Here is a 12,990-nt window from a genome sequence, read left to right as displayed (position 1 = left end):
GTTCTTACTTTGGTCGGCTGGGTTGGCATTTGTGGCTGACAGTGCTGTGAGCCTACATGGGCAGTACAAACTGTTCAGGGAAGCATTTACGGTGATGGATTTCTACAGAAACCCCGTGCTCATCTCTCACTTTAAAGGCTTACATCTTTCTTTGATGCTACCCTGGTTCTGCTTCTGTTTCCTTTGAATGGAACTCTGGGCAGAGGCTGGCCCATGTGGGGCTTCTCAGAACTTATTAAATGCTTTGCTGAGGTAACTCGGGATGGGATTTCACCCAGTTTTTCCTCTATTAAACTTCAAAAGCCTATCACTGAGCTCATAGTTATAAGGCACATTTCCTACATTCCATGTCTCAGAGCAGCCAGTGTAAGGAACTTTGGCCAACTCTTGCCTGCTATATATTTCATATATCCTAAACACCGCTATAGGAGATAGGTTTCACAAGTACAGAAGAAGAGGAGAGTTGAGCATCCAGATCCAGCGTGAAACCAGGAGTTCCTGTGTTTGCACTGTGTACCTCAGCTGTGCAATGCAATGCAATCTACTGAAGACCCACTGGGTACTTGTCTTACATCTTTTAAAGGGATATCTGTGTATCAAACTTTAATCAAACCATAATCACTTATTTGGAATCTTCTGCACTTCCCAATAATCTTTCTTGTGATGGGAATGACTCCCTCCCTTTATCCAAGCTTTTATTCCTAGCCATTACTTTGAGCTATTTGTTTGATTTCAGGGATGACTGGTCTTTGGAAATATTTTTCCTTTCCTTCCTCCCTTAAAGCAAGTAATTTCAAGCTTGCAGCATTTATTCATTCTAGAATTCTCTCATTCAGACAAATCTCTGTAGGATATAACTGCTAGGTTATGAGAAGGCCACTTAGAAAGGTCTGATATTGGTAGAGTTATGTGTTTGTGAAAGTGAGGGAGTCTTCCTCAGGAGTGTATATATATATATATATATATATATATATATATATATATATATATATATATATGCTTCCTTTCTTGGAATTTTACAGACATCAGTCCCTTCCATTATACCTTTGGAGTCCAGTTAGTAAAAGTAATTGAATCTTAAGATCATTTTGTTTTCTGTTAAGGCTCAGTGATTTATGAAGATCTTTTCCTATGTAGTTTCCCTCATTATTTTGGGAACACAGAATAAGGGGGGTAGTTTTAATCTTATGATGTCTGTGGCCTGATATAAGGTTGGGTTGCTTTATTTAGAAGAGTGTAGTTCAGTCATGACTGAGTCATTACATCTCTGTGTTGATGCTTTCCTTCTGTTATTCTTGGATCATTAAGAATGAGAATCTCTCCTGTTCCTGGGGGATGGGCTGAGTAACAAACTTTCATTAAATAAGACCAAGAAAATCACAGCTAGAAGACAGAGGATAAAAATCCCCCAGATTTTGTTTGGTGTTGGTTTTTAGAGATATGTTTTCATGGAGTCCCAGGCTGGCCCCAGGCTTGCAATGTAGCTAAGGTTAGCCTTGAGCTTCTAATCCTCCTATAGCCACCTCCCAAATGTAGAAATGACAGACGTGTACCACTACACAGTAGTTCCTAATGACATCATTAAACCCCATTGTTCTGATACCTCCAAGTCAGCCCTGGCACCTTTACTTTCAGACCTTGGACAACATAGACTGTGCTTATGGACTCTTTCCTTTGAATTAAGTTTTATTATTTGCATCTGAGAGAGTCCTACCTAATATAACTGATAAGCATTTCATCACGGGAGCATTTTTCTCAAAGGCATTTGGTTCAATAAACTGTATAATTCATTTTTCTCTTGTCTTTGGATGCCAGCCATTCTAGTGGTCCGCAGAGTGCATAGAAGCTGGAGCCCCCACCTTCTATGTAGGGAAACAGGCAGGTGAATTTCGGAAAGATGAGGAGGCCTGCTACTTGACTTTCTAGGTAAAGTACAGGCTAGTTAAGTTTAAATTTCAGATAACTTAATAATGGGCAGAATTTATGAGTCCCAAATTAATTGTTCATCCAAAATTCAAATTTAAGTGTCATTTATTTACAGGGGAAACTTAAATCTCATTAAATGGCTGTATTTTTTTGAGTGTGTTTGTTGTGGTTTAGGTGTGAAATGTTCCCTTACAGGTTCATGTGTTTGAACCTATGGTTTCCAACTGGTGGTACTGTTTGGGAAGTTTGTGGAAGCTTTAGCAGGTGAGCCTTATTGAAGGAAGTAGGCCTTCCTTCCCCTGAGGGTGAGTCTTGATCTTTTGTAGCCAAGCTCAACTTCCAGTTCATTCTTCTATGCTACATGCAGAACGTAACCTGACACCTGTTCCTGCTGCCATGCCTTTTCCACTGTGATGGTCTGTATTCTTGGAACTGTGAGGCAACATGTCAAGTTATCTAGTTTAACGCATAATGTAATATTTGAGATTGCTAAGGTTAGGACATCATTGTAACTGAGTGTCTATCAAACTTAACAGGGGATCTGAACGGGTTTACAACCCCATACGAAGAACAACAATAGCAACTAACCAGACCCGCCCCCCCTCCCCAGAGCTCCCAGGGACTAAGCTACCAACCAAAGAGTACACATGGAGAGACCCATGGTTCCAGCTGCATATGTAGCAGAGGATGGCCTATCTGGCATCAGTGAGAGGCGAGGTCCTTGGTCCTGTGGAGGCTTCATGCCCCAGTGTAGGGGAATGCCAGGGCAGTGAGGCAGGAGTAGGTGGGTGGGTGGAGGAGCACCCTCATAGAAGCAGGGGGAGGGGATGGGATAGGGGGTTTGTGGAAGGAAAACTGGGGAGGGGGATAACATTTGAAATATAAATAAATAAAATAACCAATAAAACATTCTTCTCTTTTTGTTGAATCTGGCTAACTTACCCACCACACATCCTAATTATTGCTTGCTCCAGATGACAAGTTGCCATGTTTTGGTTTGCAACAATTCATCCCATCTTCTTGCTCCATAGTCAAAGAAGAAATGTCTGTGTTCAAGCTTCTTTAGTTGATGTTTGCAGAGGAGGGTGTCAGATTTCGCAATTGGCTATTTGGTAGCCTGTGTGGGTGGGGAAGTTAGCCCTGGTGAACTAACAATTTAGGACTGTCTCTTTCTGGTTGGGCCCTGAGGAACTTCGTGTCTCTTTAAAAACTCAGTCATTCTTATATGAAATAGAGAGATTTCACTTGCTCTCATTCTAGAAATAAAGAAACGGAGAGTCCCAAAGTTGGTTTTTTCAAAGACCCCCAGGTTAGCTTGAGTCTAAACCCAGGCTTACAGTTTCTGGAGGGAGAGGATGAGGCCTGGTGTCTTCTTACAGAGTGCATTCCAGGGCTCTCAGACTGAGGAGGGCCAGGAAGACAATGGCTGCTTTTGGACCAGAGAACCTGCGATCCATACTTTCTGCCCACATCCAGCTGGGGGGAGTGCATATTTTGACCAACTTTCTCTTCTGTGCTTTTCCTTAGGATGTTAATTAAGTCGAGACAGATGGTTTTCAAATGATGAAAAATGTACAAATTCATTCGTGATTAGAGAAATGGAAATGAAATCCCACAATACTTCTTCTCATATATCAGATGAACAGAGATTTAAAAGTGGAGCACTATATCCCATTAGTAGGAAGGACAGGGTAGGTACACGTGATACTGGCAGGAAGCAGCTGGAACAGGTCACAAGTCAAGAACTTGGCAAAACCACACGTAACTATCTGTATACCTGTACATTTACTGTGGTGTGTGGTGTGTGTGTGTGTGTGTGTACAAGCACATTGTTTGCTTGTTCCTTTGCATTTTTGTGGAGGTCAAAGGTAAATGTTAGGCATTTTATACTGTCACTTTCCACATTAGTTTTTAAGAGAGAGTCTCTCACTGAACCTAGAATTCCTTATCTTGTACAGACTGGCTGGGCAGTGACAGCCAGGGATACAAGCATACACTGTGGTGCCTGGGTTTTATGTGGGATTGGGGCTCTGAACTTAGGTCCTCATGTTTACACAGTGAACACATTCTCCGTAGAGACGTTTTCCTTTATCTGTCTTTATCTTTTGACCAATCAAACACACTTGTAGATGCAGCTTGAAAGTAGGAGCATTGATTTTCATAAATCAGGATATGGGCTTTAGCAGTAAGACACTGACCTCTGGTTTAATTAATAATACTGTACCAATGTTAATTTCCCACATCTCTAGTCTTACAATTTTTGTGCTTTAGTGAGATGCTAATATTCAGGCAAGCTGGGTGATGGATTATTTATTTACTTTATAATGTTTCTGCAAATTTGATGCCATGCCAACAGTAAAATGTTAAATAATAAAACAAAACATATTTACCCTCACCTGATGTAGGGCGTGTTCATGGTCAGGGCTGGGAAAGCCATGAACAAAATAGCTACCCAAATTCCATTAAATTGGGTTCAGTGCATTCTGGAGGGAGGGGTGTAGCTGACCAATGGCTGGAGTTTAAGGAGTGTCCTCAAAGGGAAGGGAGAGTGGAGAGGAAGCAGGCAGTTATGAGACATAATATTGCTGTAGCTTATTGTAGGGCAAACCTGCCTAGACAACTGATTCAAACGTGAGTCTGAGATGGATGTTCTTGGAAGCAGCTCCATTAATTTAAAGTCTCATCTTGTGTATTCGAGAGATTTCTTGTCCTTTTCTAAGCCACAGGTTATTTGTGTTATATATTCAAATGCCTGAACCATCAAGACAATATGCAATCTTTCTAGTTCTGTGGTATTTTCAGTCCTATAGCTAGCATAAAAGCTATGGAATATTTTATTTGAAGAATATGGGTTTTTTCCCCCTCCCACATGATTTGCTCAAAAGATAATGCTCCTAGTTTTAAATATGTATGGTTGACAGATGGGTCAGGGTGTCCTCAGTCAGGGTGATTTGGTATTTTTTATCATTCCCAATTCATACTTTATTGGAAAAGACAGATTATCTGCCTTTTATTGCCATTCTGAATTATTTTGCAAGAGTTGGGCTGTGGATTTCAGAGATAACTCACCAAAATATTAACTCCTTGACCCTATGGTGATAGAATGAATTACTGAGTGTCTGGGGGCTCTTTTATCTGGTACAGTCTTTATATTGTGTCCTCACTGCCAGCATCTGCATGTCAGCTAGGACATAGGTAGGTCTGGTTAAGATGTTTCTCTCTGTGGTGTGGGGACAACTCACAAGCCCTCCTTTTCTGGATTTCTTTTGGAGATAGATGGTATGTTAGCTAGGTTGATCAATTGGTCACTCTTATAACCCTGCCAAGACTCAAGAAAGTCAAATACCTTGCCCAAGGTCACATGCCTAATAGAGAGTGGGGCTGCGGTGTGACTGTCAGCCTTCAAGCCTGGGGAGCTCTTTCTTAAGCTTACCACTTAACCCAGAGAGCACATCTGATGATGGAAACTATGAATGCTTTCCTTCATAAAGAAATCACTCTGAAAGATGCCCCATCTGCAAGATCTTAGAGATTGGTTGGTGCAAGGAGCCAGAGAGTAAGCATCGCCTTACCATCTGTGAACTTTCGAAACCCATGGCTCAGTACTCCACAGCGGGGAATGCCAACCAAGGCTTCTCCCTGTTCATGTTAGAGGAAGGTTCTGTGTGTCTGTGGCGGGGGTGGGGGGAAAAAAGAGCACAGGTTGGGATCACAGCAGCCTGAGAGCTCTGCATCATGGTCACATTCCTTGGATAAGGGAATTTCCCTCTTCATGCTTCTGTGATTTTTTTTAATGAGGTGAGGATGGCAATACCTATCTCATAGATTTAGGGGAGGATTGAGTGACATAACATAGCAGAGGAACCCAGCATATAGTAGTCATTGAGTAAACAGTTGTAATTATTCTGACAAGCATGAGTAATTCTTAACCTCACGTCGCCCTATCTGCTCCTTCGCAGGGCTCAGGCTATTCCCAACAAAGAGCAGAGTTTCAGAGTATGCTACCTCTTGAAATAAATTTCACTTCTGAAAGACAGACACTCTATCAAGGAGAAAAATGCTAGCTAGCCCAGGCTTTTGTGCAGGTTTTATTTGTATGCATAACCAAGTGTGCCTTCTTTGTTTGGAAGATGAATTTCATTCTCATGGTGCCAGTGGAGTTTTCAAAATCTCATAGTTGCCATTCCTCACATGCTCCACACTGAGACAATAAAAGAATGTGCTGGACAGTTCAGATTGGATATGGAGATGGGTGTGCATTTAAAAACGTTTCAACTTCCCTGAGTCATCCTGGTCTGTACAGATATGCAGATGAATTATATCGAGGAGTCAGCAGCACCAGCTGCTGGAACTGTAGGCGGTGCCACGGTGCAAGTTAGGCTTGAGGTGGTTTCCTGGCCTTGCTGATTGTTAGCTACTGCTATGAGAGAGAGTGTGTCCAAAGGACCCACGTTTGGTGTGAAAATGTGATCTTCCAGATGGCAATGTTAAGAGGTGTCAATAAATGTTTGCAAGGATGATAAGGGAAGGAAGCTATACACTGCTGGTGAGACTGTCAACAAGCATAAAAGACTCTCTCAAAAAAAAAAAAAAACCCCAAAAACCCCGAAGCTAGAATTACCGTACGACCTAGCTATACTGTTTCTGCCTGCCACAGTTAGTGATACTATTGATATGAAGAAATACTATGACTAAAACAAGTTGAGGAGGAAAGTGTTTATTTGGTATACATTTCTATATCACAGTCCAGAACACTCTGCCCCGCTCTCCAGGCTTCTGTATGATGCTAGCCAGAATTGGCAAGAGGGGCAGATATTGCTCTTTTGATTTCTAAAAACGAATTCATGGTCTCATAAGTACTACTTTTCTGTCTCCCAAGGGCATGCTCGCATGACCTAATTACTGTATATTCATTATACATAGTGATGGGTTTTTCGGATACATTTTTATATTTGGACATCATGTAATTTAACCAAGTTTACATCCCCACTCCCTTTTTCAAAGTCATTCCTCCCAGAGAGTCCCGCTTCTATTTTCATGTCCTAGATACCATATGACTACATGTATCTACATGTAAAAACATCTCAGACTCAACGGAGACAGAACATGCCATATTTGTCTTTCCGAGTCTCAATTTTTAAAATATGATCATTTCTAGTTGCACTGATTTTCCTTTAGATAGCGCAATTTTATTCTTTATCATGGCTAAATAGAACTCCATTATATAGACAAACCAAAATTTTTCTTTCTCCATGCATTCATTAATGGACACCAAGGCCAATTTTGTAACTTGGTTATTGTGCACAATATATCAGTAGACATGAATGGACAATTACCTCTGTGATATATTACTTAAGAGCCTCTTAGGTACACATGCAGTGTGCTGGCTAGTTTTATGTCAACTTAGCCCAAGCTAGAGTCATCTGAGAAGAGGGATCCTCAACTGAGAAATGTTCCATGAGACTGGGTTGTAGGTGTGCCAGTGGGGTGTTTTCTTGATGAGTAACTGATGTAGGGGGGCCCAGCTCAGTGTAGGTGGCATCATCCTTAGGCTGATGATCCTGAATTCTATAAGACAACAGGCTAAGCAAGCCATGAGGAGCAAGCCAGTAAGCAGCACTCCTCCGTGGCCTCTGCATCAGCTCCTAATTCCAGGTTCAAGTTCTGCTTGAAGTCCTATCCTGACTTCCATCCTCTTTCCGTCTCTCCCATTTCCCCTTTCCCCTCCCCCCTTTTCTTAACAATTCATTTGAAGGTTTAGAATATCAACTTAAATAAATGTTCAGTGAACTGAATCAGAAGGTTGCAAAAGACACAAGGAAAAAAAAGGGGAGAAAACCGAACATGATTTTAAAAGAAAACTGATTAGAAATAAAGAACCAAATATGTATTCATATTTAAAGAGTCACACAGTGCCCAATCTGGTGAATTTTAAAGATGTAAATTTTCAAAGAGGCAAAATACTGTCTCAGGATGCTGTGAGCTTTTCCCCAAAGAAAAAAACAGTTTACATAAAAGAAGAAACATTAAATTAGTGGTGCATGTGTCTGTCAGCTTCTTCACCTTTGCCAAAATACCTAGGAAAATCAACAAAGAAAGAAAGGTCTTTTTGGCTTTAGAAGTTTTAGTCTATGATGGCTACCTCCATTGCTCTCATGCCTGCACTGAAATAGATCATCCTTGCTGGGAGGGCAAGGAAGCTCTTCATCTCAGGGTGGCAGGGAGAGAACATGAGCGATTGGAAATGGTTCCAGGTATTGCCTTCAATGGTAAGCACCCATGACCCACTTCCTCTAACTAGACCCCACCTCTTCTAACGTATTCACCTAGGAACTCATCAACAGTTTAAGCCGTTGATGAGTGTGTCACCCTATGATCAAGTAACCACCCAACAGTACCTCAACCTGGGAAGCGAGCCTTAAATACCCAATATCTTTTGGGAGCCTACTTCCTGTTTAAACCCCATCTCACTGTATATGAAGGGAACATATAGATTACTTGATACATTCGATATTGAGAAGAGTATTTCCTCATGGTTAGAGCATATGGGGGGGACTGTATGGTAGATACTTTCAGAAAACCTAAAGTAACTAAAATTATTTTCCAGGTATTATATAAAATTCTCAGGGAAACGAGTTAGGATCATGGTGTCTATCTGAACTATGCATAACATTCTCATATTTCTTATAATGTGAACACTGAATAATGATTTAACTGGAAATGTGACAGCACATGTTTGAAAACTGGACAATGTGTGTGCAGACATCTGCTGCTCGTCTCTTTATTCTCATTAGCGATAAGCTGTCGGATAACGTCTAAACCACATCAATCAGGATATAGTGAGCGTGTTCATCGGAAGTGTGGCTTAGAATACATTAAGTGGCTCAGAACTGAAAGTAGTGGCCTTGGTGCTGAAGGCTCAGGGCAGAAAAACCCAGGCAGAGGATCGAGTTTCTTCATTTGCTTTAATTCTCTTTATTGTACCTGTGAACATTCTACTACTGACAACCCCTGCCCCAGGATTTTATTGTGAGGTCCTCAAATGAAAAGATTGTCATTGACTCCGTAATGCTGTTGCCAAAGACGGCCACCTTCCCCTACATCTATTCTTACTAGGCTTGCAGAGAAACATTTGCTTCTCTCTCTCTCTCTCTCTCTCTCTCTCTCTCTCTCTCTCTCTCTCTCTCTGAAATCAGAAATCAGTTGTGAACAGAAGAACCTGAAAGGGGGCTGGGGATTTAGCTCAGTGGTAGAGCGCTTGCCTAGGAAGCGCAAGGCCCTGGGTTCGGTCCCCAGCTCCGAAAAAAAGAAGCAAAAAAAAAAAAAGAACCTGAAAGGACACATTAAGCAGCTGTAAGGTAGTCCTCTGTAAAACGTGTCTTGCCCATGGAAAATCTGCAGAGTCAACAGGCAATGTTTATTATGGAAATGCTGGTTATGTTATGACAACTTGCCGAGAAGTTTATGTGTCTCGATGCTTTTAGAAAGGAGATCCTGATTGGACACACTCCTGTTTGCTCGGTGAGTAGAGGTAGATGGATGATGGATTAGAAGGTTTTCTCTGCCCTGATGATTTAAGCCAGGAGGGCTCAGAGGCAGTGTGGTGTTGACATTTGGTCTTCTGTGTAACTTCTCTGCCTCTGTTAATCCACTATTGAATATTTCCTGGGGAACGAGGAAGGTTTCCTTAGGATCAATGGACCTGCTCTTTTTCTAACTCACTTGGACTCCTTCCTTCCTTTTCCCCTTCTCTACCCCAGCGTGATTTTTGCCTCCAGCAAGCTCCCATAATCACTATTTGTGACTTAGTCTCTGTGTACCAGCCCAGGATGGTAGAGAGACACTTAGTTTGTATTCTATCGCTGAGAGGAACTTTTATAAACTAAGGCATTTGATTGGGTCATGCTTACAGTTTCAGAGGATCAGTCCATGATCATCATGGCAGGGAGCATGGTGGCATGTGGTGCTAGAATACGAGCTGAGACTTGACATCTAGATCTTCATGCAGCAGCAGCAGCAGCAGGAGAGAGAGAGAGAGAGAGAGAGAGAGAGAGAGAGAGAGAGAGAGAGAGAGAGAGAGAGAGATGGGGAGACTGGACCTGGTGTGGACTTTTGAAACCTCAAAGTCCACCTCCAGTGGCACACCTCCTTCAACAAAGCCATACCCCTAATCCTTCCAAATGGTCAGCTGGGGACTAAGCATGCAAATATATAAGTCTATGAGGCAGGGACATTCTCATTCAAATCACCCCAGACACTTGAAGGTGGCTTCATCTATATATTGTGGCTTGGATTCCAAACAGGCTTTATGACATCTTGTCAATTAAGGCAAATCCTATTTACTTCTGAAATGATGATTACTGAGGGCCTAGGCATGTATTGCACCTCTGGCTAATTGAAAACTACTTCCTGCTCTCTGTTGTTTCTCACCAGAGAAAAATGAAGATGCATCTGATGGACTCCTTGTTGTGGGTTTTGTGTCTTAGCTCAGCTCTAAATATTTGAAGCAGCCCGTCCTTCATTAGATGCCCTGAAGTACGCTTTTCAGTGAAGAATGTCTGGCTCTCTCTATTAAAACTCCCTGCGCTTTTCTAAGTGGCTGAATAAAAGAATAGGTATTCATAAGTCTGGGCTGTGGCTGGTTCTTGGAACCACTAGGGATATTTTTTCCTGTAAGCCCTCAGAAGAGCATCCAGAATGAGTACTGCTCCTATTTTGCTTCTATATCAGAATTATCCTGTAAAGTTTTACAAGGGTCCAGAATTCCTCTTTCCTGCTTTGTGTGTGTGTTAAAAATACATGTCTGTGTGCAGGAGGTATGCAGATGTGTGTGCACATAAAGGCCTGAGCTTGAGCTTGGGTTCCACTCCCTAGGAGCTGCCTATCTTGTTTCACAGTCAGGGTTTCTTGCTTAGACCTGGCACTGGCTATTTAGGCAGTGTTCGTTGTCTGGCTAGAGAGCCTTAAGGTTCCCAGAACAGGGTCTTGACTTTTTAGGTAGATGCTGGGATTGAATTCGGGTCCTTAAGCTTACAAACCAAGCACTTTACCAATGGTGTCATTTCTCCACTCCCACACTCTATTTTTCTAATGGTTTTTAAAAAAAAACAGAAACAACTATATTTACAAATACCCTTGGTACCATTGAGACAGAAACCAAAAGGGTGCTTGGAGGGCTACGGTAGATAACTGATTTAAACCATTTCCTGGTCAGGTATCTGGCTCCTTTAATGGAAGACATACAGACCTACTGCTGCTGAAGTCATGGCCCTGGTGCTTCATGAACATTTTTCCTAGTGTATGAATCAAAACTAGTGGGTGGTATAAAGGAAGCCATATCTGAAAGCTGAGTCCTCACAGTCGAATGTGTTGGTTAGTTTTACCTCTGACACAAGCTAGAGGCATTTGGGAAGTGGGACTCTTTTTTTTTTTTTTTAAGAGATATAAACATTTATTTCACAAGTTCGCCATAATTTGCTAGGGAGACATGTACTGAGGACATTTAAATCACTTGGGGTGGCCAATGCTGAGACTTTTCCAAGCAGCAAAAATCAAATGCACCACCACGCCGGCCAGCTTTGCTTCACTTAGAGCCACCTCCTTTCTTGGGGCCATTAGTCCTTATTTCATGCCAGATTTTCACTAGAGCCTCCCTATTCTTCCAAATGAGCTCATGTCCGTAAACCAAAGAGAGCTCCCCCAAAATTTCCATGGGATCATCCTAGCTGTATCCATGGCAATTATGACTTTTAAGGCGTTGCCCGCTGTGAAGGTGAAAACGGGGAGGAAGGTGATTGCGAACCTCTGCTCTGGGATCTTGGTGCAGATGGCTGCAAGCACAGTCGTGATTGCTCCGGCTGCACCAACTGAAGGTCTGTATCTTCCTGTGTAACTAGATGAGAAGCTCCACAGAACATACAGATTTGCTGCCATGTGTGTAAGGAGACATGGCTGAACATTGACAGCAACATTGGAGAACAGAGAACTTTTGATGCTGGGTTGGATGTAGAGATCATGGTTCGATGCAGGGATGACACTTTCCACAAGCAGAATATGAGGGCATTTGCAGCTATGATGCCTGTCGCCGTCTGCTGGCCATCGTGTAGGCTATTCCACTACTTGTTAATCTCCTTTCTGAGGTTTCCTTCCTTTTGTGGCCTTATGTTATCCAACCAGTTAGATTTTATGCCATCAAAATAACTCTGAACCCCGTATTTCAGCGATTCATACTGCTAAATAGCAGCTGACCCAAATGCACAGCCTGTGAACCCAAGGGTGAAGAAAAAGGGCTTCACGAGAGAGTTCTTAGTAGGGGGAAGGATAAAAGACTGTTTCCTCCAGGGGCAGGATCAAGGCACTTCTCTTATATGCTTCTTCCCTTGACCTTGTGTCTGATCTTCAAGGTTCAACCTTCCTCGGTGCTTTTCTAAGTCCACATTTTTGCTGAAGAAATAAGTTAAACCTGCATCTGAGCAGTCACGGGGCTTAGGTTGCAGAGAGCTCCCCGTAGCCGCCACCCAAGGAAGGCACCCACGCCTGACTGCAGTATCGGCCTTGCACCCAACCTCTCAGTCCCATCTTCCCAACCTCTGCCCTACCATGGCCCCGGGAAGTGGGACTCTTAATTGAGAAAATGCCCCTATAAAGATTTTTCTCACGGGCAAATATGTTGTGCATTTTGTTGGTTGAAGATTGATGTGGTGGTTTTAGTTAATGGTGGTCCTAGTGACGTAAGAAGGCAGGCTGAGCAAGCTGGTGGCCAGGGCTGTCTCACAGCTTCTGCTTTCGTTCCTGGCTTGAGTTCCTGTCCTGACTTCTTTTGATCACAGACTATGATGTGGACGAGTAAGCAATGTAAACTCTTTCCTTCCTAATTTGCTTATTATGGTCATGGTGTTTTATAGAAACCCCAACTAGGACATTGAAGATTAACATTCAGAAGACTGGGTTGCTGTTGTAGTTCTGTGACCATGACCTAGTTTCTCTAGACCCCAGTTCCTTTATCTTCAGATAGGGTTGTTTCTTTTCTCATGTTTTTTTTTTTGTCTTGTCAGTAGTAAATAA

At 42.3% G+C, this 12,990-nt stretch overlaps 1 pseudogene; it reads right to left on the bottom strand.

Moving 5' to 3' along the window:
- Window positions 1-11,509: 11,509 nt before the first annotated feature.
- On the bottom strand, window positions 11,510-12,595 carry Parl-ps7 (presenilin associated, rhomboid-like, pseudogene 7; annotated as a pseudogene).
- Between the last annotated feature and the right edge of the window lie 395 nt (window positions 12,596-12,990).

This window comes from Rattus norvegicus, chromosome 6 (assembly GCF_036323735.1).
Source record: "Rattus norvegicus strain BN/NHsdMcwi chromosome 6, GRCr8, whole genome shotgun sequence".
NCBI classification, from domain to species: domain Eukaryota; kingdom Metazoa; phylum Chordata; class Mammalia; order Rodentia; family Muridae; genus Rattus; species Rattus norvegicus.
Note: the sequence above shows the minus strand (reverse complement) of the source record. Positions and strands in the feature narration are given on the sequence as shown.